Raw genomic sequence first — 6291 nt, forward strand, 5'->3', positions numbered from 1 at the left:
GCTGGGAGCAGAGTCAAACATCCCTGCAGCCAAGAGATACAATAGTACTCACATAAACACATTTCCAGATAGAGAATAGAGGACCTGCCTGCTGCCAGTAGAACTGCTCATGGGTGATTGAAATACCTGTGCTCTACCTGATCTTGAAGATATCTGAATTTGAACAGGATCGATTCCCTGAGGCGAAACATCTCTTTTTTTCAGGGACGTTGTTACCCCAGCTGCAGTGGTAGGGGAATGTCATACATTGCAGATTTAATCAGTTGAGGGAACTAGTTTATTCAAGCCATGCATCTGTGGTTGACTTTTAACACCCTGCGATTCTTAGAAAAAGGGAAGATTCGTTTCAAGTTATTCCATGTCCTGTGCCACCTAGTGTCCCCTAACACCACGCTGGGTGTTCGTTGAGTTCAAGTCCAAAGAGTATGTACATAGGCATGTTTATTTTGAGGTGTAAACTACAATTTATGCAGGGATCTGAATTTAGCTCACAAGTGCACATACGTTGGTCATATACACTGCTGTGCAAGTCTTAGTCATGTTGCATTTTTGTACTCTGATGCATTATGAGCATCAACAATTTATTCAAAGCCTCCACTAGTGTTTTCTACTATTATAACAACCTTGACTTGCATAAAGAAGGAAAAACATTGAGTGAAATAGCTCGCATCACTCGATTTTCAAGGTGTGGTATCCGAAGCATAATCAACAACTACAGAGAAACATCATCTGTAATTGACAAACCCAGGACCAGAAGACCCAAAAAGCTGTCTGACAAGGATGAGCAATACTTGAAGATAATATCCTTAAGGAATAGAAAGAAGACAAGCGTTGAATTGACAACAGAACTGGCAGAAGGCACAGGTGTCGTTGTCCATCCATCAACAGTCCAAAGCACTTTTGACCATTGTTCCATAGTCCAATTTCTGTGTTCTTGTGCATATTTTAGCCTTTTAGTCGTGTTCCCCTTTCTTAACAGAGGTATTCTTACTGCAACACATCCTTTAAGTCCTGATTTCAAGAGTGACCTTTGTACTGTTGATTTGATGGACAACGACATCTGTGCCTTCTGCCAGTTCTGTTGTCAATTCAACGCTTGTCTTCTTTCAGCTGGCTATGTGGATTGGACTCTCTAAATTGCCCCTTAGTTGTCCTGCGATGGACTGGCGTCCTGTCCAGGGTGTAGTCTCACCTTCTGCCCTATGTCTGGTGGGTTAGGCTCCATCCCACCACAACCCTCTATAGGAAAAGTGGTTACAGATGGATGAAATTCAAACAAATTCAACTCAACAATGTAAAGAAATATGATGGACGTGATATAAACTGGAATGTGCAGCAGTTAGCAAATGAGACGGAGAAAAACTTATATATGGTCTAAACTTCAAAAACATGTCCTGTTATTTATGTATTTACTTATGCGGTATCAGCTATATTTAAACAAAATATATGAAGTCGTATTTACTATCCAACCATGCCTCACTTATTTTCTTGACTGATTCATATATTAAATATGTACTGCAGACTCAGCCATAGTGGAAAATAAAATGCCTCTCGGGAAGACTATTGTTACCTCCAAGGTTATCATCCCGTCACAATAGTCAATAATTTTCTACCATAGCCCTCTCCTCTCCAGTCCATATTTACTATATATATACTGTATATATGAATGAAATGCTACTACTCTAGTCTGGAAACATTTTAATATGACTTGCATCTGACTTAAAATATGGGACTGCCAATCACTTACATACAGAACTAGCACTTCTCAAGGGACTTAATAGCTAATAGAAGAATGTTGATGTGACAGTAACATTTTAAACATCATTGTTTCATGCAGGGATTATCAGATTAGTGCTGCATTAGCACAAAACAGAGCTGCAGGGGAATTGTCTGAGCTGTTTGGATTTGGGCACTCTAAACATTAAGACACTTTGAGTGCTAAATCCTATTGTCATCCATCTTATCAATGTACAGTAAATCCTAATGCTTTACATGCATCCGAAGACCAAGTCTTACCAGTTGAACTGTTTTGGTATGTAAAGGCAATACCAATTGTATGTTATGGCATAAAATGAAAACATACAAAACACAGTTTTTTACACATCTATATTTCCCATCTTGTTTCCACACCACAGTTTCAAAGCTGCTATTTGTATTAAGATTCAAAACAGACTATTTGGTTTTGGGGTGCTAGCATATGGAAGTAAGATTACCAAATTACTGTACTTCAAAGTGACTGCCATGTTCGCAGTCTTGAAATCCAGTAACGAAAGCAGCTTAAAAGAGAAGCCCAAAACTGCAGTGAAAGCCAGCTGGGAGATAACATTTACAGTGCCCAGAAAAAGTTTGTGAACCCCTTAGGATTTTCACATATTTCAAACATAAAATGTTATTAGATCTTAATCTAAGTCCAAATAATAGATAAAGATAACCTGATTAAACAAATGACACAAAACATGATACTGGGGTTCTTTGTGCTTCCTTGATGATTTTCAGGTTTGTTCTTGGAGAGAATTTGGTAGGACGACCGCTCCTGAGTAGAGTGACTGTGGTCTTGAACTTTCTCCATTTGTAGACTATCTGTCTGACAGTGCATTGGTGAAGCCCCAAATCCTTAGAAATTGTTTTGTAACCCTTTCTAGACTGATGAGCATCAATAACTGTTTTTCTGAGATCCTCAGAGATTTATTTTGATCGTGGCATGACGTGTTTCCACACACCTGTATGGTGAAGACCAAACTCACAAAGTTTCTGATCTTTATATAGGGTGGGCCCTCCAAAACTCACCCCTGAAGATCTACCTAATTATTTAAACACCTGATTCTAATTATCCCCTTAATTGAGCTGATTACTTTTTCACATATCCTGAATCTTAATTACTCATTGTTTGTCTAATTCATACATCATTTTGTTTCAAAAGACATGGAATTGGTTAATATAAACCCTATTGGATATTTAAGAAAAGACTGGTTTTGATTCAAGAAGGCTATTATGGTAAAACTATGGGATTTCCATAATTATCATTGGGGTTCACAAACTTTTTCTCGGCACTGTATTTGGGAGATGACCTTTATACCTCCCTCGTTACTGGTTGAAAGTTTTACTTTCAGTGGGATCTGTACAGCTGAAACATCAAAGAACAAAAATAGATGATATAATGAAATCCATTGGCAGCTACATGCGTTTGTGCCAGACTCAGTTTAAATTACATTTTCATCAGATTAACCTCCTTTTCCCCTCGACTGATCATCTGACTAAGCAGGGAATCCTCTGACATATTTTAATATCTGATGACAGTTTATATTATTTTCTGTACTTTGGTCGTGCAATACAAATGCTCATGCTGCTAGGGCAATTTGTGAGGCTCAAGAGCAGACTGAAACCACATACAGGAGGAAAGGAACATATATGTGTAAAATAGATATGCAACAAGTGTGTTGAATACATCAAACAGGAGCTCTTTTGAGAGAAGAACCAACTGTAATTTTCATGTAAAACTACTTTTCAAAAGTAGCTTTTCTTTTTTCCCCCTTCTTTTTAGAATTGGAACATTAAGCCCATTGTGTTACCTTGCTCATAGAACACAAATTGAAATGTTTGTCTGCCGCTTTGAGTATTCTACACAGACTGTTTGACTATAGATGGCAAGCTTAGGAAGATTTTTTTGCATGTTTTCTCTCGAGTTGTTACTTAAAACAGTTTAAAATACGGTTGAAATCAAAGTAAACATATTCATGGGACATGATTATTTAGATATTGTTCCTTGCGAATGTGAAAGGCTGCAGACTGGCAGGAGGGGGTAGGAGGCTGAAGGGTATACCACCCACAGTGACAAGGGCCCAGGCTGCTCTCATAGGAAACAGTTGTGCTGTAGGCCTCACACAGAGATCAGGGGCCACCCAGCCGCCTGTGGAATCTATTTATTTTTATCCTTTGGGGAAAATTGTTCTCTGTTACGGTTATTAGAGCTTTGATTTGTCATGTGTCAGCTCTTCAGTTCAGACTAGTGTGTATACATGGTTATTGCTTGTGTATAGTAATGCAAGTTTATTTAAATAAAAAAAACAAAAAAAACACAGGAGACCCCACATGTGAGACCACTGAAGAAGGCATCGGGTCACATTTCCAATTCAATTACACATCTGTTTTCATTGGTACACTCCTCTCAGTGTATAAAATACACTCAAACACACACATTACATCTAATTTGACACATTTCCAAAAAACAAAAAGTAAAATGTGTAGAACAAATTAGTGATTTCACTAGATTGTAAATTATTATTTTTATTTTTTTTTAACACAGGTTAAGCTACGGTTAATATTTTGCACAGCTGCCCAACGTTTTGAGTACATGCCTTTCTCAAGGGAGCATATGTTTGAATCAAAACATTGGAGGTATTTATAGGTGTTTGACGGCATGACAACTACTTGTTATTGTTTATATTCAAATCCATGATTTATTTTTACATGATGTAATGGTGATCTATATATTGTGACATAATTTTTACTTATATCTTTAAATCTGTATTCATTCGAATTAACACTGTAAGTCGCCCTGGGTAAGGCTGTCTGCTAAGAAATAAATAATAAATTATTTTATATAAACTTACATTTATATTATCATGCGATGCTGGCTCTGAGGATCAGCCTTGATGTGGCCTCCTCAGCGTGTATTTAAATGTTATATATTTTTTGGAGTTAATTAGTTCATTCTTTTCTGTTGAGTCCCGCTGGCATAATCGTGTTCAGTCTATTTATCCATTCACTTTCTTTTATTCTTCTATATGTCGCATTGTCTAATTTTAGTTGTTTTAATACTACAAACTTTACATCATTTATGTCATGTCCTTGACTGGTGAAGTGCAGCACTATTGGTTCATTCATTTTTTTTATTTCTAATTAATGAAAGGTGGTTCTGAATTATTTTATATTAGTTGCTCCAGTCTTTCCAACATATTTTACTTCATCACATTTTTCATCGGCTATTCCATGCACAACATTGCTATTTTTACAGTAGGTATTAGTTTTTAGTGGATATGTGTTGTTCTTATGTTTAATTATATTTTTTCTTTTGTCCATGTATTTACACACTTTACATGTACTAGTGCAAATATTTGTAGAACCTATTCTGTCAATTATTCTTTTATATTTACTGTGAACTAAAATATCACCTAAATTAGCTTCTCTTTTGAATGCTACAAATGGGGCCTTAAATACTTTTTTCGATTTCTTGAATTATGTAGAATCCGCAAGCGTTTCCAAACTATCTTAGAAATACTGGGCAAAAGTTTAGAGTAAGTCATTACTAATGGGACTCTTTTGACCTTTTTTTTTTTTTTTTATCTTTTTATAATCTAGATCATCTCTTTTTAGTTTATCCACTTATATTAACTCAGTCTCTATAATTTTCTCTATATCTTTTTAAAGATGTTTTTAATAAATCTTTTTTTTTTTTTATAGAGTCACTTTCTTTTGAGTATATTCTTTGTATTCTTATTCCTAGATCCTTTGGGATTGCCCTTTTAGTGTGTATTGCATCTGGAGGACATGTGTAAATACTGGTGCATGTCAGTAGGTTTACAGAAGAGGTCAGTCTCAATTGAACCTTCAAGTTTTACTATGGTATCTAAAATTTCTATTTCTTTTCTTGTCCATCGCAGGTCCACCTTTATAGTTTATTTCATTTGCCATTTTTTGAAACTGGAAAATAAATTCTTCTCCATGTGTCCAAACCCCTAAAATATCATATTTTATCTCAGCATAAAGCAAACTGAACCCTACCACTACCCATAGGTCTGGTGGTGAAGTGATAGATACAGTATATTTTACAAACCCGTTTTCTTCAGAAAATAAATACAACAAAGTGGTGGAGTAAGAACAGACAGATCTATAATTCCAGCAGCTAGAATGTCTCTGCTCTGATTCCCACCTCTACATCATATAAATGTCTCTGGCTGTTGGCCACTCACATCTGTTAAACACTATTTCCTTCTCTTCTTTAAGTAATAATTGGTCCTGTCCTGGAGCATCCTGGCTGATGAAGAAATTTCTCAAACTAGAGAGAATTACATACATCAAAGTCTAAGAGGGGTTAGAAGATCAAGGGTAATTTGTAATGTACATGTCAGGAGCAAAACATTGATTAGTTTTTACTGGCGTCTAATAAGTTAAAGACACTGAAGTAACCAAAAATACAGGCTTCCTGCCAACACAAAAAAAGTAAGACACTTAATAGAAAGGAGAAGATGAGACCAGGTGGCTGAGCCTTCCTTACTAGAGGGTATGGAACTT

This window comes from Acipenser ruthenus, chromosome 12 (assembly GCF_902713425.1).
Source record: "Acipenser ruthenus chromosome 12, fAciRut3.2 maternal haplotype, whole genome shotgun sequence".
Lineage (NCBI taxonomy): Eukaryota > Metazoa > Chordata > Actinopteri > Acipenseriformes > Acipenseridae > Acipenser > Acipenser ruthenus.